Genomic DNA, 24,409 nt, shown 5'->3' with positions numbered 1-24,409 from the left:
GACAACAATTCCTGAGTGTTGCACCTTTCTATCGTTTAGGCATACTGAAAGCTGGAAATCTTCGAAAATTCAATGTCATGTCACCAGAGTCACATGATACTCGATGGGGAATCCATGCCATTTTTCAAAAAACGAAGTTTTTAGCTCTTATAATATGAGAATATTTCATTTTAATTATATACTTAAGATTTTTCGGCTGCCCGGTTAAGACATTGAAAATGAAATTCATGAAGTAGATAGTATACTATCTACTACTATATTTCTCCGTACAGTCTCTGTTTGGCTCTCATGCTGAGCACATGTGCTTCTAAATTACGTTCTTATTGATACGAAGCGTAACTGATAGTGAATAAATCGACAGCTGTTTATGGTAAGCAAAGAAAATCGACGATAATTCCCCGGTGAACGCTGCAGACTTCGAGGATTTTTGCCTTTATGAAATGTCTCAGATCGGCGGGTCCACATCCTACGGGACTTCGGAGGGAGAAGAAGAAGATCTGAAATAGAAATAGAAATAGAAATAGAAATAGAAATAGAAATAGAAATAGAAATAGAAATAGAAATAGAAATAGAAATAGAAATAGAAATAGAAATAGAAATAGAAATAGAAATAGAAATAGAAATAGAAATAGAAATGGAAATGGAAATGGAAATGGAAATGGAAATGGAAATGGAAATGGAAATGGAAATGGAAATGGAAATGGAAATAGAAATAGAAATAGAAATAGAAATAGAAATAGAAATAGAAATAGAAATAGAAATAGAAATAGAAATAGAAATAGAAATAGAAATAGAAATAGAAATAGAAATAGAAATAGAAATAGAAATAGAAATAGAAATAGAAATAGAAATAGAAATAGAAATAGAAATAGAAATAGAAATAGAAATAGAAATAGAAATAGAAATAGAAATAGAAATAGAAATAGAAATAGAAATAGAAATAGAAATAGAAATAGAAATAGAAATAGAAATAGAAATAGAAAAAGAAATAGAAATAGAAATAGAAATAGAAATAGAAATAGAAATAGAAATAGAAATAGAAATAGAAATAGAAATAGAAATAGAAATAGAAATAGAAAGAGAAATAGAAATAGAAATAGAAATAGAAATAGAAATAGAAATAGAAATAGAAATAGACATAGAAATAGAAATAGAAATAGAAATAGAAATAGAAATAGAAATAGAAATAGAAATAGAATTTATTAATTTCAGCCATTACACCACAGTAACTATGATCAAATTGTGAAACAAGTCAACTCAAGAAACCTATGTACTGAAAAATTGAATGAATTCATCAATACAATATGGTTCACATTGAACAGTGAAATTGAAAATTAACTTTTTGTAAGTGTTGTAGTTTGTAATTTTCTAGGCAGGGTATTGAAGAGTTCGATTGCACTGTAGAAAGCAGTCTTTTTCATTGCCGTTGTTCTGTGAATCGGATAGATATAAGGATGCACTTTTCTTGTGGTATTTGTATTCTCACATGTTGAGAAGTAGCCATGGTGTTTTCTAATGAAAAGCAGCAGCCTGTAAATATACAATCCGTAGACTGTCATAATTCCATTTTTCTTAAATACTCCACGGCAGGATTGCCTGTAGGTCAGTCTATATATTGTTTTCATAGCTCACTTTTGGGTAATAAATATCCGGTTGATGAAGGGGGAATTTCCCCAGAAAATGATGCCTTATGACAATATTGATTGGAAATTTGAAAAATATAGGACCTTCAGTATATCCTGATCAACTTGATTCCTTAGTCTCAAAAAGGTATAGATGTTAGAGTTGAGCTTTTTTCTTATATATTCGATATGTGGTAGCCAATTCATATTCCTGTCTAGTATTACTCCTGAGAATTTCACTGCACTATTAATCATGACTTCAGTGTTTTGAAAATTGAGTTTTTCAGGGTAATTTCTGGTTGTTCTGGCAATGTCAAATATCATGCTATCTGTTTTTTCGATGTTCATAGTTAATTTGAATTCGTGACACCAGTCTGTGACCTTACATAAAATGAGCCTGGCAAACCTCATCAGCTCATCTGTATCTGTAGATCCAACGACAAAGTTTTTATCATCAACATAGGTAACTGGTTTACACGGTATTCCAAGTTCTAATATCATGCAGCATAAGTTGTTAACATAGACTATAAAGAGAAGGGGTCCCAGAATGCTGCCCTGAGGTATCCCAAGTACCGTATTAATCTCATCTGAAGTGAAAGAGACTCCCTCAATAGTAATTGTGACTCTTTGTTTTCTGCTCTGAAGATAGCTTCTAATCAGTTGTAGTTGATTGTCTCTGATTCCACAGCATTCTAGCATGTCCAGTAATATCTCGTGATCCACAGAGTCAAAGGCTTTAGATAGATCGACAAATAGAGCTAACGGAATATTGCCCTTCTCTAAATTTTCAACTACCGATTGTAGGAGTTCAAAAATAGCTGTTTCAGAGTTCTTGTTTGTTGTATATCCATGCTGGTAAGGTGATATAATCTGAAACTTTTTGAAAAAATTAATCATCCTATTAACGATGACTTTTTCGAATATTTTTGAAAAAGAGGACAGTAGACAAATTGGTCTGTAGTTGGAAATTTCATCTTTATCACCTTTCTTATAGATGGGTCGTATAATTGCAATTTTGAGGTCTTCTGGAAATACTCCTTCTATGAGTGCTCTGTTTATTATTACAGCTAAAGGCTCTGCAATATACTGAGCAGTTAGTTTTATCACTCTCATGGGAATTCCATCATGTCCATATGTGTTTGAATTTTTAATGGATCTTATTACCGAGATTACCTCATCTTGTGTCACTTCAAAAGCAAAACATGATTTTGCTGGTTTTTTATTCTGTATTCTATAAGCAGTATATTTAGACATCTCATGCTGATGGTTGGATGAAGCCGTAGCAAAAAGTTGATTAAAATCATTGACCAACTTAAATGTATCATCATGGGAGGGTGTGGCCTGTTTTTCCTTGGAACTAGATAGTTCCCTGATAATATTCCATACGGATTTGCTTTTGTTCGAAGAATTAATTATGTAGTTGTTCAGATGGTCTTTCTTAGCACGTGATATGGCCCTATTAATTTCTCTTCGTTTCGAAGTATGCTGGTTTAAATTGTGGCTTTATACTAGAAATAAGAAAAAGGTTATCCAGTTGTTTTTTCAGATGGAGTATGTTATCTGTGAGTGGAAATTTTCGGATTTTTGTGTTAACCTTGAGCCTTGTTTTGGGGAAATATTGACTGTAGATATCTCTGTATTTATTCGAGAATTTTTCCCAGACTGTATTCAAATCATCTGTATCAGAGAGCAAATCATTCCAATTCTCACCTTGAACCATACTTATAAAATTATCAGCTCTATTGTTGTTAAATATACTTCTTTCATCGTAAATATCTGTTTCATATGAAGGTTTCAAAAAGTTTGCTGAAAATATTACACTTGAGTGATCTGAAATATGATCCTCGAAAGTTTGACAGTTTCCTTCCATGTTCGTTATTATAAGATCCAAACACCCGCCAGATGCAGGACGAGTTACTTGAGGCTTTGGTAAATTAATACCAAACGTTCCAAGCAAGGCACCAAACTCAACCTTTTCAGGACTGTTTTCAAACAAATTTATATTAAAATCACCAGTTATCATGAAATTGTTACCAGTTTCACAGATTCTGATAAGCATTGATCTAAGTCGTTCAAGAAATATATTAAAATTGGACAAAGGTGGTCTGTAAATGCAGATTATGACAATTTCTCCTGTGGAAGAGGATAGATTTATAGCAGAACATTCAATAATTTTGCGTACACTCAGATCTACCAGATCATACCTAGTAGAAAACTTAAGTGAGGATTTACAATAAATTGCTGTCCCTCCATGTTCACCACGAGAACGGCAGAAATGAGAAGCCAAGTTGAAACAACTAAGATTGTAGAGTGGAAGTTCTTCCTGTGATAACCAGTGTTCTGTTATTGCTGTCACATGAGCATTAGAGCTTGTTAATATTATTTCCATTTTATTTAATGAAGTGGTCATGGACTGAACATTCTGTAAGATTAATTTTAGGTCTTGTGTTTTTCCTGAGAAGCTGTTGGCCGCTGTTTCAGTTCGTTCAAGTTGATACCCCTCTGAAAAAAATTCCTGAAATTAAATTCTCGGATTATCACACCAGCCGGCCAGAAAGCTGGATCTTGCAGTTTCTGATGCACTTCATCATTTTGGGTTCCCACACTGAAGGAAGAGTTTGAGCCTTTTGTTGGTAGAGGTCGCTTCCAAGAGGAAACGAGGGTGGAAGAATGTTAAGACTGCGACTGCGAAAAAGAAAGATGAAAACAAATCTCCAGATATCATTTTCAAACAACCACAATAATTAAGGGAAAGAAATCGAATGAACCTGAACACATGGAAATAGATAACACGAATAATGCACCATCAACATCTGCTAGAGGAACAACTCAAAAGTAATGAAATATATAGAATTCAAATGGCGATTATTTGGAACTCCAAATTCCCGAATGCAGAAGATATTATTCTGAAACTAAATTGGTGTTCCGCTGTCATGCACCAGAACCAGCACCGATACCTTGTAACAAATGCTTACTATTTGATCATACAACTGAAAATTTCAAAAGTCCACCAAAATGCTCAAAATGTCCGGAAACTCACAGAATGTCCCATTGTTAGTCAACCAATATACCAAAATGTACTGCTTGCAATGCTGAAGATCATTTATAATGTTCCATAAAATATCCCAACCATTCGAAGAAACCAATCGAAGGCATCCCAAACGTCAATGTTAAAACTATAAATAAAAAAATTTAGAGAAATAGAGGATCTTACAAAGAAGATGAACAGAATACACTCCCCCATAACAATACACGATGACATTGTACATACATATTGTCGTAAATTCAACAAATCAAAAAACACCAATAGAAATGAACTCTTACTCAAAATCAAGAAGAGGTTCATAAGTCAATAACAATAACAATAACAACAACTTTATTCTCAGAATTTTCAATACAAATATACAAAAAAATGAGAAACCGTCAACAATAGAAAACAAAAACAAATTATACTATAGTGTTCACATAGGAATAGTTTAAAAATTCTGAAATCGAGTAAGGTTCGATATCTATAATTAAATTTGTGAGTTCTGTTTTGAATTTGGCGAAATTCACTATATTCAAAATATTCTTAGGTACAGTATTATAGAATTTTATAAACATATACTTAGTGTTTTTTTCAGTTAGTGTCCTTTTATGTATTGGAAAGAAAAAGGGTACAGTATGTCTTGTGTTATTATAATTTTTTAAATCCTCAAAATAATGTGGATTTTTTTTCATAAAAAGTATGCTTTCCAGAACGTATAATCCATAAAAAGTGAGAATTCCATTCTGTCTGAAATGCCCTCTGCAAGTTTCTCCAAATTTTAGTCCAACATAGATCTTAGAGCGTATTTTTGAATAACAAATAATTTACAGCCATCAGAACCATAACCCCAAATCACTATTCCATACCTAAGTAAGGAATCGAAACTTGAGAAATAGATGGATCTTAAAAGTTGCCTGTCTACATGTCGGGATAACACCCTTATCATATACAGAGCACTATTTAGTTTTTTACTCAACTGATGTATATGTTCGGACCAATTCAATTTATTATCGACATGAACTCCCAAGAATTTGGTGGATTGTGCTATTTCAACGATGGTATTATTGAATTGGATATTTTCTGGAAAATTTTCCCTAGATCTATTAGTCCTGAAAATAATGCACTCAGTTTTATCCACATTGAGAAGGAGCCCGTTTCGACTACACCAATTGCTGATAAGATCAAAAACTGTCCGCGTTTGCTCAATGCAGGATTTTATGTCTTCCTTTCTAATAAGTGCATTTGCGTCATCCACAAACATAAGAATATTAACCAATGTTTGGACAATATTATACAGTGCTGAAGGCACATCATTTATATATAAAATAAAAAGTAGGGGCCCCAAAATACTCCCCTGAGGTACACCCATATCAATAATCTCATCTTTGGACGTGTGAACCTTATCGCCAGTGTTAACTGAAACTCTCTGCATCCTATTGCTCAGGTAACTAGGCAATAATTCAAGTTGGTTATTACGAATGCCATAAAGTTTCAATTTGTTTAACAATTTCTGGTGACTCACGCAATCAAAGGCCTAGGATAAGTCCAGAAAAAGTCCAACAGGCACCTCACCCTGTTCAAGCGTCTCAACAATACCTGATGTCAACTCATAGAGAGCCGTGGTGGTGCTTTTACCGCGCAAATATCCATGTTGATTTCTTGAAAATATAATGTAGATGCAACAGTGGTGTTTACTACTATTTCGTGATCAGCAAATAAGAACCCTTTTCAAAACCATTGAAGTATTGAAGTATACAGTAAAATATTTGTTACTTTGATTAGGTGACAGGTACAGAATAACACAGGTACAGTATAACCAATACAATAAACTATCCCTTAACGTTTCCACCCTCAAAGGACCAATTTGGTCATAAATACTACCTGCGATAACAAGAAATTGTATAGCATGAACTTTGAAGTTGTATTTCGAAATGAGATATTTGATTGTTGATGCATTTTTCGGAAATATTCCAATTTTTATCGATTTATATTCGAACCCCAGCATCTCAAAATAGAACTTTTTTCTATAAAACGGCCTTTTCATAATCATTTCGAATATTTTCGATAGCTGGATCAGCATAGAAATCATAAAATATCTAATCTAAACAGCAAATGAAGTTGGACGGCCAAAAACTTGCATAAGTTTGACTATGTCTAATTTCGACATTATTTTGGCGATATTTTATTTTCACTTTACTGAATGTCATTTGCATTGGTTATTTTTTTTTTGATATCTTCTTTTCGTATTTTTTGATATATTCTTTTCGTACTGGGCGTGAATATAATTTCCGATTCTCGTCTTGAATTTTGGAGATAGTGAGGCCTTACAAATGTTTTAGTGTGACTTTCGGACTAATATCAAGTTATTTCCGTATAATTCCCCATTTTGAAAAACGATAGCAGAATATTCCGTATCCAGGAATACCTTGTCAATTTTGGGCATAGTAAGGATAGGATGGATCATAATTCGACTAAAATAGAGGTTTTCATTTAAACAAATTTTTTTCGATGAAAGTACGAAACGAAAGAATTTTTTGGTGGATATGCTGTTAAAAATACATTATGGCTTCGACAACAATTCCTGAATGTTGCACCATTCTATCGTTAAAGCATACTGAAAGCTGGAAATCTTGGAAAATTCAATGTCATGTCACCTGAGTCACATGTTACTCGATGGGGAATCCATGCCGTTTTTCAAGAAACCAAGTTTTTAGCTCTTATAATATGAGAATATTTCATTTTAATTATTTATTTATTTATTTATTTATTTATTTATTTATTCATGATTATATACTCAAAATTTTTCGGTTTCCCGGTTAAGACATTGAAAATGAAATTCATGAAGTAGATAGTAGTGCTCCGTATAATTAGGGTGAAAATGAAAAATAACGATTCTGTACTTATATATAGGAACCTACATGGATTTCTGCATTTACATCAGAGTCGTTAAATCTATTCAGGGACATTCTTTCTATAGTTTTTATTTCCTCAGGAAAAAAGTGTATACCATCTACAACGTGAATGTAAATGATGAAAAAGAATTCTCTAGAAATTATTAATTTTGAAATATTGTTTGGAGCAGCGAGATTTGAAACAAACTTAAGAATTGAAATACTAATGCGCTTCAATACTTGCTTATCCAGATAGTTATTATCTGTATCGATAACTTATACTTTTCAATTGTTGATATTTTATCATTTCATAATATCAGAAACGTTTGAAAAAATAAACAGTAATATAGTATATTCTTTCTGTAAGAAAAATACTCTGTACAATTATCATTTAAATTCGCATATGTTTCATAACTTCATAATTATATAAAACACTCTATAATTTTAGGTATTTTTAGTGTTAGGCTCAAGTATCACAAAATAACAAAATATTTTATATGTTCTTTTTAGGTATCATAAATAATGGATTGAACACAATAAGTAAAATATCGCAGGATTTTGGACAGGTTGAAAAACAATCTCTTATGAATTCGCCAACGTTTCGGAACTATTTTGTTCCTTTCTCAAGGCTCATCATACAACTAATAAAAGTAACACTTCAAAATTGGTCATAGGAAGTTAAGGATGAATCAACAAACAGTCCGACGTGTGACAGTTAAATTGAACGAATGTAATACGTTGATTCCATAGAAATTTTAAGTCACAGCAATCTAATATCGAATCAGACGACGGAACGGGCAATTGGGTGGTGGGGTGCTAGGGAGGGATGGTAGAGGGGCTATATAACAGCGTAATAGATGTACAAAGTATTCAGTTGTGAATGTGCTTCGTGCTGCAAATATTGTGTTGTGGTTTACATTTTTTAACTTTGATACTATCGAATTTTATCGTTTCATACTTAAATATTTTTTTCATTGTGGAAGACGAGGTGGACAGAAAAAAGATCTTGAGAATGGGATTGGAAAAATTGAAGTCTAAACAAATTGACTTGAGGAGAACAGTTCAAATCAGGAATTTTCTGAAGTCACATGTAGGAGAACGAAAAAGAGGAAAAGATCCACAGAAAAAATCCGACACTCACGCTGCAAGAAGAGAAGGTAATCAAGATGAACATAGCCAAAAAGTCGTGAAGAAAATAAATTCCGATGTTGGAGAAAAAAAGCAGTATGTGTCGAACGGAAATCTGAGAAAACGCTTGACGAGGTCTTTCATTCTGAAGGAGATTCTGAATATGACATCTATTAGAAGAAAAGAAGATCCTAATATCAAACTTTTCAATGTGAATGACTACATTGAGATTTTTAGGAAGAAGGAGAAACCTATAAAATGAAAACTTTTGTAGGATTTGTAACTCCAGCCCGCGCTCTATATTCAAAATGAAATATTAACTTCGAAAAAAATTGAAAATTGTTAGATGTAGAGAAAAGACAACAGTTCTGTTTTAAGTACTATGCGTAAAAGACTGAACGCTCCTTGACCTGCGATCAAGAAATAGAAAATTCATAATATTGGAGTGCAAGTCTGATATTTGAATTTACAGCATATTCTTAATGAAACATTAATTTTGAAAACAAATAAAAATTGATAGGGGATCATAAAAGTTAACAGTTAGTACTGTTTCAAGTACTATGCAAAAAAAAATCCACTGAACGCTTCTTGACCTGCAATCAAGCAATAGGTTATGTATTAATTCAGAGTGCAAGTCTGATATAATGAATCATTCATGATATAGAGTGTATTCTAAATGAAACATTAGGTTTGAAAAAAAATTAAAAATTGTTAGGTGTACTCACAAGACAACGTTAGGTCCCGTTCCAAGTACGGTATAAAAAAAATTAAAACTTCAAAATATGACCAGATATACTAATTATCAGTAAAAATTAAGTAGGAGGATATCAAATAAGTGAGCCTTCGAATAAGGTCGATAAATAAACGAAATCAACTCAGATATATGAAAACCAACAACTGTTGATTTGTTTGTCCACTTTTGTATCAATGTGTATTATGTTCCTGAATTAATTTCGTTCGTTTTGAGTTATTTCATCCTCTCATTTATTGAGACATTGGTTCACTATAACCAGGATAATTTCCAATCCTGCTTTTTTTTGTCATTCAAGAACATTGTTTTAGGGATTCATCTACTATTTATATCCTACAGATAATTGGAAAAATTTGCTCTTTTCAGTTTCACTAGTTATAATGGCGTCATAGATCTAACGCTACGCTACGCACCGTAATTTTTTATATTGTTTTCTCATTATTCCATATGCCAGCTTCAGTACTCTCGTGAATATTATTATTCCAGTTTCAACCACAAGAAAAAGGCTACTGCAACCAGAATTTTTCGTTATTTTCTCTAATAAATTTCAGCAATCCATTTTAAGAAATTCATGACGGAAGAAAGTAACTTTTTTATTCGGTTTTTCGAAGTTTTCCATGAGCTATATGGATGTGTAGAGGATGTTTCCTTAAAATGAATTAATTTCAAAAGAAATTACCTGAGCCTGAAACAAAGAACAGTTTACATTGACGAATATAATAGACAGATAGAATAGAAGTCAACGTTCATACTTAATTATCGAAATCTCATTTCTCTTGACAAATACAAAGGGGATTTATCTGTAAAAAAAACCAGAACAATATCATGGAAACCAAAAAAGTGCCATAACTGATCTACGGGACTACCATTTCTTGATAAGCAAAAAAAACCCTATTCAAAACCATTGACGTATTGAAGTATACAGTAAAATATTTGTTACTTTGAGTAGGTGACAGGTACAGAATTGTTACGATATGCAATGTCTATTGAATACCTTATATATGTAACTGCGCATATGACGTCACAGATTGTAATGCGCTCCGGTCTATGAACCTGTTGTACAGTCAGTCAATAACGAGAGTCAATAAAGTCATCCACAAAGTCAAGTCGTCTGTCAGTTACCATCCAGCAATATAATATAATAAATAACATGGTGTCAGGTGTAAAAACCCAAAAATAAGAGAGAATTTCGAATACTTTCTATTCTTTCTTTAAAACAAAATATAAATTCAGTAAAAGTCGTCTTCAACCTTCGTGATGAAAGGAGATGAAGAAAAGCCGATGTCGAGGTTAGATGAACATGGCAGAAGTATGTCGTCGACAATTCCTTTTATAAAAGTGGACAGAAACAAGAACATGAAAACAACATGGGAAAAATGGTTACAAAGGTACGAAATCTATATTATGGCAACTAATTTAGATTCGGAAACCGAAACAAGAAAAGTTGCAATTTTACTGCACAATATTGGAGCAGATGGCCTGGAAGTTTTCAATTCCTTCAATAAAGATACAAAATCAGTCAAACACGATGAAGTAATAAAATTATTAACCGATTATTTCGTTCCGAAAAGAAATCTAACCGTCAACAGACATAATTTTTTTTCAAGAAAACAAACAACATCTGAAACTATCGACACGTTTCTCACATGTCTCAATAATTTATCGAACGAATGTGAATTTGGATCATTACGTGATTCACTTATTAAGGATATTTTCATTTCAAATATGGCTCACAAATATTCCAACTGAAATAAATTCAATTGATGAATGGAAGTAATGATGATTCGGATCGCTAATTCAGTTTTACAGTGTGGCTAATTTTCACAACAATTGAGATATATGCACTGAGAAATACAAACCTTTAGCAACGGTCAAATTACTGACAAACACTTTAAGTATCAATAATGCGAGTAGACTTACCAGTAGGCTAGTGTAGGAAGCACGTGTATTTTGTGTATGTCACGTAGAGCAGCGTAGAGCGTGCTGTCGAGTGTGGCTGATTTCGTTAGAGTGATCAGAAACGAACTGACTGGTCGAAGTGTGTTCTCGCCGGCATCGCTTTTGCTCTGTGGTCTAAAAGAGGGGCATGGCCTCTGCACTCTTCTTCTTTCTTGACTGGCCTAAGTCTGGCAATATTGACCTCATTGCGCAGAGTCAGCAAGATGGGGTCAGAATATGAGCAGATATCGAGGTAGACAATTTCGCGCATACAATTGCATTGTCACTTATATTACATGATATCAAACAATATGAGTTAAAAAATATATACACATATATACAAAGAACGGGAATAGAACATCCTCCCCCCCTTGAAGAAAGGAAGATATTCTTCAACGACTCAATACGTGGGCAGGGGACACAGCTTGACCAAGGGCCTACGCAATATACCTTTCGCGGTTCTCACTGAGGCGACTCGCGCAATACCATCTGTGCCGTAATTTAATTCGGTTATTCTTCCCAAAGCCCATTCTAGTGGGGGTTCATTATCTGATTTTATCAAAACCATGTCGCCTATTATGGGCGTTGACTTATCTGGAAAGTGCCATTTCGATCTTTGAGTAAGGGTGTGTAAGTATTCGGTTTTCCATCTTTTCCAAAAATCCGTACGCATGCGAACCAACAGTTGCCAACGAGTTAATCTGTTTATGGGTACATCTGAGGTATCTGGGTCTGGGATGGTTGTTAGTGGTTCTGAAATTAAAAAGTGCGCTGGTGTCAAAACAGACAAATCGTTCGGGTCGGAACTCAAAGGAGTCAATGGTCTCGAGTTCAGAACCGCCTCTATCTGCACGAGCACCGTGTTCATTTCCTCGTATGTCAAGATCTGAGATCCCGTAACCCTTTTCAGATGTGTTTTTACCACCTTAATATTCGCTTCCCAGAGTCCCCCCATGTGTGGCGCTGACGGCGTTTTGAAATGCCAACGGATGGCTTCCTTTTCTGCTACGAGGGCATAAATATTTTTGAGATATTTATCGGAACCGATGAAATTTGTTCCGCAAACCGAATAAATATTCTTACAAATCCCGCGCCGGCCAATGAAACGTCTGAAACCTGCTAGAAAGGCATCCGAAGAGAGTTCCGATATTAATTCCATATGAATAGCTTTCGTTGCACAACATACGAATAAACATAAACATAACAGTCTTGTTGGTCCGAATTCTACCCATTTTTATCATGAAGGGTCCGGCTAAGTCAACTCCGGTGTTAAGGAAAGGTCGTGCTTGTTTTACTCGAAAATCGGGAAGATTGCCCATTGGCCGAAGAAAACTTGTGGGACGAACCTTCCAACACGGTATGCAGTTGCCGACGATACGTCGAGTGATTCGTTTGGCGCCCAATATCCAATAATTTCTCTTTAAGAGAGATAAAGTTGTTTCTATACCTGCGTGCATATACCTACTGAACGTGTATTTCGGTAATGAGTAATTTGGCTTAAACCGATTTACTAGGTATGAGTATCGGAAATTTGTTGTCGTACGGCATGTCCGCATTACGCAATCTGCCACCGACTCTTATTACGTCGTCCTTCATGAAGGGATTTAGAACCTTCAACGATTTAGGTAGCCTTTCTTCGTTTTTTATCATTAATATTTCATCACCGAAATACTTTCTTTGTTCGTGCCTTATGATTGAAACGAGAGCACTTTGCAACTCGCCGTGTGTGAGACAATCTACCTCCCCAATTGTTACATGCTGGCGTTTCAGGCATCTATTCTTGAAACGGATGATATAGGCAAGAACGCGTTTAATTCTGTGGAGAGATGAGTATTTATCAAGCAACGTGTCTAAGATGTTCGGTTGCTTCACTTGAACGCTTAGTGTTATCTTTCGCCGCTCGCTTTCAATCGAATCTTTATCGCGAATTTGAATATTCTTCACCCAGGATGTTGGTTCGTCTAAAAGGAACTGAGGACCTGTCCACCACAATGTGTGTGACAATAATTCAGACGGAAAAATTCCTCTGGAGCCGCAGTCGGCTGCGTTATCTTTGGAGGATACATGATGCCACTTATTAGGTGGGACTCTTTCCTGAATGAAAGCCACTCTATTTGCGACATACGTTTTCCATAGATGCGGTGAATTTTTAATCCAAGAAAGGGCCACGGAACTGTCGCTGAAGGCATAGATATCCGTCAGACATATCTTGTCTTTGAGTACCTCTGTTACGTACTTCAACAATTTTGCTAGAAGAACCGCAGCATCTAATTCCAGTCTAGGTAAAGAAACTGATTGTAAGGGGGCAACCTTTGATTTCGCTAACAAAAAATGCGTCTTGACTGCTGAACTTCTGTATTTAATTCTCAAATAAGTGACCGCACATGTTCCCTCTATGGAAGCATCACAAAACCCAATTAAATGACATGAATACGTGTCGCGAAAATCGATATGCCTTAGTAGTGCGAAGGAAGATAGCACCGTGAGGTCTCTCTTGAAATGTGACCACTTATCGACAAGATCCTTTGGCGGTGTTTCATCCCAGCCCAGGCCTAACGTCCACAACCGCTGTATCAGTATCTTCGTGTAAAAGGTGATGGGGGTCAAAATTCCCATCGGATCGAATGTGCGTGCCAACTCCGAGAGCATTGTTCTTTTAGTACATTTCGAATCGAAGTTTTTAAACGTGAAGAAAAATTGATCTTTTACTGGGGACCACTTCAAACCAAGAATTTTCAAGGAAACGTTACTTTCGGAATCGAATGAAAAATCTATATTCTGAATGTGTTCTTCAGGCAATCCGTCCAAAAGGGATCTTGTATTGGATGCCCACTTCCTCAGTTCAAATTTACCTTTGCTAAGCAATCCAATAAGTTGATCGCGCATGTTTTCAATCATATCTAGATCGTCGCTTCCGAAAGTAATATCATCCACGAAAGTTTGCGTACGTAAAATTTGTGAAGCTAACGGGAAATCTTCATATTTATCAGCAAGATACAGGAGCGTTCGGATTGCTAGAAAAGGAGATGACGTGATGCCGAACACGAGGACGTTCAATTGGTAATCGGACTGTCTTGATGAGGGCGCCACAGTATACGTTGATATTGTCTTTGCCGGGGCTCCACTTGTATCATTCTGAACATTTGTCTGATATCCGTAAGCATAACATACTTGTGGAGTCTAAAGTTTATCAGAATTTCAACTAGGTCGCGTTGTAATCTAGGGCCACTATATAGCGCCTGATTGAGTGACATCTTTCCCGGAACGTGGCTGCTTGCGTCCATGACCACTCTGAGTGGTGTAGATGTAGAATCTGCCTTTAGGACGGCGTGATGCGGAATATAAAACGTGCAATTCAGTTCCGTAACTGTGGGTGGTTCTACCTCTGTCATATGACCTTTATTCAGATATTCGTTGATGACATCTGTATACGCAATTCGACTCTGTGCATTTTGCATCAATCGTCTTTCTAATGACAAGTATCGCCGCATTGCGAGGGAACGAGTATCTCCAAAATCGGGTGCGTTTATTTTGAAGGGTAGGGAAACCGTAAATCCGCCGCGTTCATCATGTTTAATGTTTTGAATAAAGTGATTCTCGCAAAACGCATCCTCTGGATTCTCTATTTTTGCTTCGGGGACTTCTTCGGTTTTTGCAGAACAGTCGCAGAGTATCATTCAGTTGGTCATTTGTCGTATATTTCGCAAAAAAGGTTTTAATGGGACGTTGGGTGGTGCACTGAGTTTTTTGAAGAGAGGCGAGTTTGCCCGTTACCACCCAACCGAATGAAGTATTTACGCAAACCGGTGAATCTGCATCCAATACAATTCTTCCTTCCTTAAGAACAAGAGGATATATTTCGGCGCCTAAAAGCATGTCAAACTTATCCCTTCTGTTGAAATTCGGATCTGCCAGTTTTAAGCCACGTAAATATGGGATTTTGTCTTTATTGAACCCGGTGACAGGCAATGAATCACAAATTTGGTCTAAAATAATGAAATCCGCTTGAAATTCTGTAGAATCTTCGCCAGAGATCACACAGTGAATGCCCGACTTAGCCGGCATATGCATTCTGTCGAGGCCATGTAGAGTAGCAGCTATATTAATTTTTTTGAGACCTAATTTATTTGCGAAACCTTTTGTGACGAAGCATGATTGTGAACCCGAATCTAGAACCGCTCTCGCTGTTTGAATATTACCGAAGGCATCGCGAACGCTCACTAACGCGGTGGACAATAAAACTTCGTGTTCACCTTTCGTGAACATAGCAACCGTTTGGTGTGTCGGCTCTTGTTCTGCATTAGTGTTGGACCGTTCGAGATTCTCAGTGAAATGCAAAAGGGTGTGATGAGTCCCTTTGCATTGTCTGCACCGATATTTGGAAGGACAGTTTGACGACGTATGTTTATTGGATAAACAATTCACACATAATCTCTTCTGATTCGTTACCTGGAAACGTTCAGAGGCGTTTATATTCAAGAATTCTGCACAATTATGTATGGAGTGTTCACCCTCGCATAAACTGCACCGAGTGCTCTTTATAGGTTTATCTACGTCCCTTTTCGTTTTTGAAAGTAAAGCGTTGCGTTGGGTTGTTCTACTCGTATCGCTTTGATTTTTAGGCGTTTCACCCGGAGCCTTTGTACACAACGAGAAGGTTTCTAAAGCTTTGAACTGTGCCAAAATATAATTCCTCACGTCGACATATCTCGGAATTTCGTTCGAAGCATGACCTTTCTCGAATTCCCGTCTAGTATTCGGGTCCAAACGATCCAGCAACATATTTGACAAGATGAAACACCAGCTGTCCACATCATACCGCATGGTTCTCAGAACTTCCAAGTTTTCTGAGAAGGTGTCTAGTAAATATCGCAGAGATTTAAAGTCGCCCTTTTGAAGCTTGGGACAACCTAGCTGTTTCCAGGAATTTACCGCTCTTAGTCTTTTATTGTCGTACCTGTCCCTCAACGCATTGTAAGCGACTGTATAGTTTGCCGACACGATCGGTAGATTTCTAATAAGGGCATGCGGTGGTCCGTGTACTTTAGAGATCAGGTACGTAAATTTTTCTATCTCGGAAAGCCTGTCGTTGCCATGAACCAAGGTATCGAACAGTTCAATGAAAGACGGGAATTCCTGGATGCTACCCGAAAATTCTTTTAATTCAATTCGCGGTAGGCGGATGCAATCGTTGGTGTTGGCGATTGAGGTATTTTGAAACGCTGTTGTATTGGTTCTAGAACGTTGATCTATCTGTTTATCTGCTATGAGCGTATGATAGGTTGTTTCTATTTCGAGGCACCTAGCGCAAAAATCGTTCATAATTTCGGATTGTGCCTGTAATTTCGCAGAATCTCCTGCTAAGGCGACCGCGATTGCCAGATGTTGCTTCTCGAAGTCCTTTTGCAGTTTTTTAAGATTTTTGAAGGCCATCGCGAATTTTGTAATATGGCTTTCGTCCTGTTGTGCATTGAATGCGCAAGTTTCGATTAATACCAATTGGTTTATCGCGATTTCCCTCAAAGCGTCTGCACGAGCGATTCTTTCTTCGATTGAAAGAGGCATATTGAATGATTTGGCTGGCGGAACTAACGAGAAATGAATAAGGAAACGAGAATTTTTGAATGATACACACCACTATTCGATCATTGACTAAAAATGGCGCTATAGTCGGGATGATCACCCTTAAGTAAGCGAGGTTACTCCAACGAAGTGAAAGCACGAGCAGAATGGAGCAGACCAGTAAGTGCCTAATCGATCCAAAATTCCTGTTTGGTAATTGAGTTGTTCAGATATGTGTATATATTTTGAGAAATCAGCAATAATAAAATTAAAAAAAATACTACAATGCAACTGCAAAGCTCGAAATAGAAAAACTCGATGCAAAGCAAATATTCCTACGCCGTTACTTCAGAATTGGAAATCCCAGACAAGATTATCTCAACGTTGTGAAAATTGAAGAGAAAAGAAAAAACAAAAACATTAGCAATATCCGGCTCGAAGGACCATGAAATAAATTCAATTGATGAATGGAAGTAATGATGATTCGGATCGCTAATTCAGTTTTACAGTGTGGCTAATTTTCACAACAATTGAGATATATGCACTGAGAAATACAAACCTTTAGCAATGGTCAAATTACTGACAAACACTTTAAGTCATCATCATCATCATTGCTGTATCCCGTTACCGGGAATAAATCTACAAAAAGAAGAAGGAAAAAAAAAAAAAAAATTTGAACAGACTTGTAACTTCTTAGTGCTAGTTGCGACTGTGTGCCCTCCTGTGACTAAAGAGACCCAACCGTGACCTGCAGATCCTTCCACACTCAGGGCATGGATAGTCTCCAACCAGATCTGGCCGCCGCTGTATTCTTCTCGATTCTCCATTATAACTGTGGACCAAAGACCTCCACTGTGACCTGTCTAACGCTAGTTGTTCCCAGTTATGATTAGCATTAACTGATTTTAGGGATTGATGTAGTGTATCCTTAAACCGCTTATACTGGCCTCCTGGTTTCCGGGCTCCCTCAGTGAGTTCGCCGTATAGAGCTATTTTGGGGAGTCTTGTGTCTTGCATCCTCAGAATGTGGCCGCTCCATCTGAGTCGGGCCCTCGCCACTTGAGTCTCAATTGTTGTACAACTCGCGCGCTGCAAGACTTCTGCATTCGAAACTTTGTGGAACCATCTGATGTGCATTATCTGTCTTAGATGACGTTGCTGCGTCTGTTCAAGCTGTTTAATATGTCGCCTGTAGGGAGTCCAGCTTTCGCTTCCGTAAAGAAGCGTTGGGAGGACCACTGCTCTGTAAACAGCTGTCTTGGTCTTCAGATTGAGGTCGTGATTTTGGAACACTCTGTCCTTCAGCTTCCAGAATGCCCGTGATGCCGAATTGATACGGTTGTGTATTTCCGTGTCAAGGTTAGCCCTAGTATTTATGAAGCTTCCCAAGTATTTGAACTGCTCGACCTGTTCTAGAGTTTCATTGTCCAGGCTGATATCTGTTTGAAGGCTTTCTGGCGGACTTACCAGGATTTTGGTCTTGTCAATATTGAGTCTAAGGCCTAAAGCTTCGTATATATGTTTATGGGTGTCCATCATTATCTGTAGATCCTCTGAGCTGCTAGCGATGAGTGAACAGTCGTCTGCATATTGAAGTTCCGTGATAAACTTGGTACGGGTTTTTGCTCTGAGGCGCTTCAGGTTAAACAGGCCTCCATCAAATCTGAATCTTATCCCAACACCTCTTACGGGCATGCTCATGTCAGCAATTATCGATACAGCTATGGCGAAAATATTGAACAGTAAAGGCGCTAATACGCAGCCTTGTTTTATTCCAGAGTTGGTTGAGAAATGGTCGGTTGTAGAGCCATTATGCTGTATTCTAGCGGTGTTGTTGGTATGAAGGCTTTTACACACTGCTAGGAATTTTTCGGGTACTCCTAGACGTGCCATGATTTTCCAGAGCGCTCTCCGATTCACCGAGTCGAATGCCTTGCTTAAATCGATGAAGGCTGTATAAATCCTTGATTGTTGTTCACGGGCCTTTTCTTGTAGCTGTCGCAGTGTAAAAATTAGGTCCACCGTACCTCGATTTGGTCGAAAGCCGCACTGGGATTCAGGTAAAAGCCTCTCTAAGAGTGGAACCAGACGATTAGCCATAATCTTCGAGAGAATTTTACCGGCCACATTAAGCAACGATATGCCCCTGTAATTGTTGCAATTCGACGTATCGCTTTTGTTCTTATAGAGGTTGATAACTAAAGCGTCTCTGAAGTCTTGTGGCACATCTCCCTGTTCCCAGATCTTGCGGAATAGTATTAGGAGACTATTGACAATGTCCTCATCCAAGGCTTTGAATATCTCCGCCGGAATGCCGTCTAGACCAGGTGACTTATCATTCTTCATATTTTTAATCGCGCTTATGATTTCCGACATTGAAATTTCGTCATCAAGTGATGTCATCGGACTATACGCGGGAAGCAGGTCTAAAATGGATAAATCCGAGTCGTTATTTTGATTCAAGACCTGTGAGTAATGCTCCTTCCATCTTTCGAGAATTTTTCTATCATCCGTTAGAATAGCTCCATGAGCATCTCTTATAGGAAAGCTAGCTTTTCTGCTTGGACCGTAAACAGTTTTAATAGCTTCGAAAAAACGCCTGTAGTCATGGTTATCGGCGTAAGCTTGTATTTCCCTAGCTTTTTCTTTCCACCAGCTGTCCTTGATTTTTCTTATTTCTTGACGGACCTCGCGTTTTATGTTTATGAAACCTATTTGGGCTGCAACATCGCCAGGCTTGTTAATTGCGGTTTTCATCGCTTTGTGTTTTGCGTCCAAAAGGGGTGCGATATGAGTTTCGCTGTCGGCAAACCAGTCTGGGGATTTTCGGGAGCGTTAAGTATCAATAATGCGAGTAGACTTACCAGTAGGCTAGTGTAGGGAGCACGTGTATTTTGTGTATGTCACGTAGAGCAGCGTAGAGCGTGCTGTCGACTTAAGTGTGGCTGATTTCTTTAGAGTGATCAGAAACGAACTGACTGGTCGAAGTGTGTTTTCGCCGGCATCGCTTTTGCTCTGTGGTCAGAATATGAGCAGAAATCGAGGTAGACAATTTCGCGCATACAATTGCATTGTCACTTATATTACATGATATCAAACAATATGAGTTAAAAAATATATACACATATTGTAACGGCACAATTCTCCAAATTGAAAATTTAATACGAATGACTTTGAGAGCTCCTGTATACGTGCTCGATCGATGATATCGACCCCTACCATGCGCTGCGCACATACTAGCTCATTCTGCACTGACCGGGAACCTCTCGTTTTCTAGTCTCGGACAGCGTTGTATAAACTTCTTTAAAGAATAGATTCTGACCTTGCCGAACAAAATTCAGTTAGTTCTTAGTCAGTTATTTATGTGTGGCGATTTATAAGAATCGGTAAGTGTCTTTGTTATATTGAGCAGACAAAGGTTGTTCCACTTTGATTTTTATCAATTCATTTGTTTTATGTAGAAGGAATCACTAGAAATACCGTAAGTTTTTCAGCCGCCATTTTCACACGCAGTTCTCCACATGCTTCCCAGAAATATCTAATGAATCAAATTACCTTCTAAATTGTTTCAACTTGCTTTCTATTCATTAATTAGTTTTTCACTTCACAATTTCTGGATTTCTCCGACGTATATTTTTGAGTCTTTTTTATCAATTTATCTGTGCCAGTGTGTTCCTGTGAACACATGGACATTTTTTCTTCTCTTAAATTACTACTTATTATGTGAATGAATATTGTCAGAGATCGCTGGAGATTGTGGAACGTTACCGATTCAAATATTTATGAAATTGTTTTCAACAGCTTTTTGTGGAGAGTTGGAACTCTATATTCTTTTTTTTTGGAGAGAACTTCACATTCCTTCATTTTTCGGAGAGACACATCTTTTTGGAAAGACACACATTTTTGGAGAGAGTTAGAACTCCACATTTCTGCTGAAGACTCTTCGAGAGATTGATCTTGAAGATACAAGGAGACTGCGACAGACACATTATTTCTGAGGAGAAACAGAGAAGATGGTTATCTTTGGCAACGACCACCAGCCACCATGGAAATTTCGACATGAAACTCCCAAGATAAGTTTCACACATATGTATGGGGATCACATGTGATTCGAACTGTGAATAATTGAACTTGTTGTTAAATTAATATTCCTTGCTTGGCCAACTCTTGTTTATATATGTTGTATATTTCTCTATATCTTAATAATTGTTATAAGAGTGGAATAAATCCCATCTGTTCAAATAGACTGTTATTGTCCGGAGTAGAAGCATATATCCATCTATCTATCAAAAACAAATAAAAAAAAGGTAGGTAAGGTGGTTTCATGCTCTTTGCTAGTCGGAGCTATCCCAAGTTCATTTACCTTACACAATTGGCGCCCAACGTGGGGCACGATTTTCTTGATGCTTCTGCTTTGCACTGATAGTCTGAACCACTGGTAACAGATTTTCGAAATTGAAATTTACGGATCACAGGTGATTTCTGTTCTCCTCTTTTTACTTTGATCTCTTTATTTACCGTTTGCAAGCTTATTCACCTCTCATTTCCATTATCTTATCTTTATCGGGAAGTGAGACTTGAAAGTAGTTTATATCTTTATCGATATGTCTATTAATCCAAACTATTTGAAGGCTCATGAGCTGACTTATGAGGTTTCTATTCATTTGGGTAAGAAGGTAACTGATTCAGTTGAGAGAAATCGTAAGACCTTGAGAGGTTCTCTTTCCCAGGAAGGAGCAAACCGTAGTTTTGTTGCTTTAGTTGATGTCTATACTTTTGATGAAAATGTAGCTGAACTTGAGATTTCTCTCAAAGAAATTTCTGAACTAGAAGGTAAATTTGGAGCAACCTCTTCTAGAGATGAGTATAACCGAATAACATCCAGGTTGGTTCATTGTTCGGGTAGATTGTGTAGATTGCAACCTAATAACGATAAAGAAGCAGAAATTAAACAGGTCTTGCAGACAGAACTTTTCGGTTTGGAATCAGATTTAGCTGATAAACATTTTGATGAGCCTCCAGCTTCATCGACTCCTATTAAGAATTCTTTACATAGTCCAAATGTAGCGTTGGAAAATATTTCCCCTAGTTCATCGAAAAAAGTCCCTGTATTTAGTGGGGAACCTTTAGTTCCATTTCTCGATTTAGTTGATTCACTTAAAATTTCACGAGGTTGTACTGACCAAGACTTATTTGACTCAGCTTCAGATTTGTTTCAATTGGACGCGTGGACGTGGTGGCACAATCATTATATCAGAAAAAGTTTCAAAAATTGGTCCGAATTAATAACCGGTTTGAAACAGACTTTTTTGCCATCTAATTACGACCAAGTTCTGATGGACGAAATCAAATCTAGGAAACAACAACCGGGTGAATCTGTAATTATTTTTATTAGTTCTCTGGAATCACAATTCAACAGATTAACGGCCCGACCTTCTGAACAACAGATTGTTTCTATTATTAGAGCTAACTTACTACTTGATTTTATTAAGGCTTTGATTTTGCAAGATATAGATACCTTGCCTAGATTAGTTTCTCTTTGCAAACGTATTGAAGATGCTTTACCCTCCGATTTACTTCGCAAGTTTCCTAAGAAGTTAGCTGTTTCCGAAGTAACCTCTAGTGTAGTTTGTTGGAATTGTCGCTCAACTGGACATAAGTATTCGACATGTAAGGAGCCTAAAAAAATTTTTTGCTTTGGTTGTGGCTCTGAAGGAAAGACGAAACTTTCCTTTAAAAAATGTCAAAAAAATGTACAAGCTGGTGGATCTATGGCAGAAGGTGGCCATCGGCAAAGTTCAAATCCAATTCAGACTGCCACAAAAAATCAAATTTCAAATCAAAACGGAACAACAAAAAAACATTAAGATCTTTTAATAACAATCACTTTGATCATGACTCTTGGAAAGATTGGCTTATTACTGTTGAAAAATTCTACAACTCGAATAATGTTGCTAAAGCACCTGAAGTCGATCAGTTACAACCAGAAAAACCCTTATTGAACAATAGCGTCTCTGTTCAACCCCTACTAGATAGACGTGCTCAAGACAATCGGCCTTATCTGAACGTATCTGTTGAAGATGAAAAAGTATCGGCTCTGCTTGACAGTGGCAGCAATGTCTCAATTCTCGGTTCATCCTTTCTCTATATCTTACAAAAACTCAATTTGGCTATTGATTACGACGTCTCTGTGAGCCTAACAACAGCTGACGGAAATTTACAGAATACATTAGGATATGTTTTACTGCCTATTACTATTAATGATATCTCAAAAACTTTGAAAGTTCTTATAGTGCCCTCAATCAGTCATAAATTGATCCTGGGGATGGATTTTCTTAAACTTTTCAATATTAAAATAGACTTTTCTAAATTTCTTTATGATACATCTTCACTTTCTTCTGCAGCTATCCACACTATTCAGCCTTCAGATAACTTATCTGTAGTTCAACGAGAAGAACTAAATGAAGTAGTTGAGTTGTTCAAACTTATCGGCCCTGAACATGAAATCGGTAGAACTCATTTACTTACTCATCATATCAAAACTGAAGGTAGTCCTATAAGACAAAGACAGTATCCGTTATCTCCTGCGATGCAAACCATCCTTAATAAAGAAATTGACAGATTGTTAGAACTCGATGTGATCGAACCGTTGACCGAATGCGCACCATGGCTTTCTCCCCTATGGCTTGTTGCAAAGAAAGATGGCACGCATAGAGCAGTTTTTGATGGTAGGAAGTTGAATTCTGTAACAGTCCCAGACAGCTATCCGATGCCTCTCATCGATGCAATTATTAGTAAAATCAAAAATGCCTCCTTTTTAAGTTCCATAGATTTAAAATCCGCTTTTTTTCAAATACCTTTGGACGAAGAATCCAAAATTTAAACAACCTTTTCAGTACCGGGTATAGGTCTATTCTGCTTCAAAGTTTTACCTTTTGGTCTTAATAATGCTGCTCAGGCAATGTGCAAGTTGATGGATAGGGTCATTGGTCCATCGTTGGAACCTTACGTTTTTTATTACATTGACGATATCATTATTGCCACGCCTGATTTTGATACGCACTTAAATACCTTGAGAAGACTTTATAAAAGACTCAAAGAGGCTAATTTAACTGTAAATTTCGAGAAATGTATGTTTTGTCGTCCTTCTTTGAAATTCCTCGGTTTTGTGGTCGACGAAAAGGGCCTCAGAACAGACCCTGAAAAAGTCCGGTCAATTTTAGAATATCCAGTTCCTAAGAACACTACACAAATAAGACGGTTGATTGGATTGATTGGGTATTATAGGAGGTTCCTGAGGGACTTCACGACCATGTGTAGTCCTATTTCGGACTTGTTGAAGGGTCGAAAAAAAGGTCAAGGTATCGTGTGGACAGAGGAAGCAGACGAAGCCTTCTCTCAAATAAAGTTGGCATTAACAACTACACCTATTTTAGCTAGTCCAGATTTTAGTAAAAGGTTTTGCTTAGCTTGTGACGCTTCGAATGTT

General features: G+C 36.9%; 1 long non-coding RNA gene across 1 annotated transcript; it reads left to right on the top strand.

Annotated features, from left to right (window-relative positions):
* Positions 1–20,267: 20,267 nt before the first annotated feature.
* Positions 20,268–21,162, top strand: LOC123318967. The gene is made up of 2 exons (XR_006538430.1): positions 20,268–20,306; positions 20,722–21,162. It is a non-coding gene; the product is annotated as an uncharacterized LOC123318967 (long non-coding RNA).
* Positions 21,163–24,409: the final 3,247 nt, after the last annotated feature.

The sequence above is a fragment of the Coccinella septempunctata genome, chromosome 8 (genome assembly GCF_907165205.1).
Source record: "Coccinella septempunctata chromosome 8, icCocSept1.1, whole genome shotgun sequence".
Lineage (NCBI taxonomy): Eukaryota > Metazoa > Arthropoda > Insecta > Coleoptera > Coccinellidae > Coccinella > Coccinella septempunctata.
Note: the sequence above shows the minus strand (reverse complement) of the source record. Positions and strands in the feature narration are given on the sequence as shown.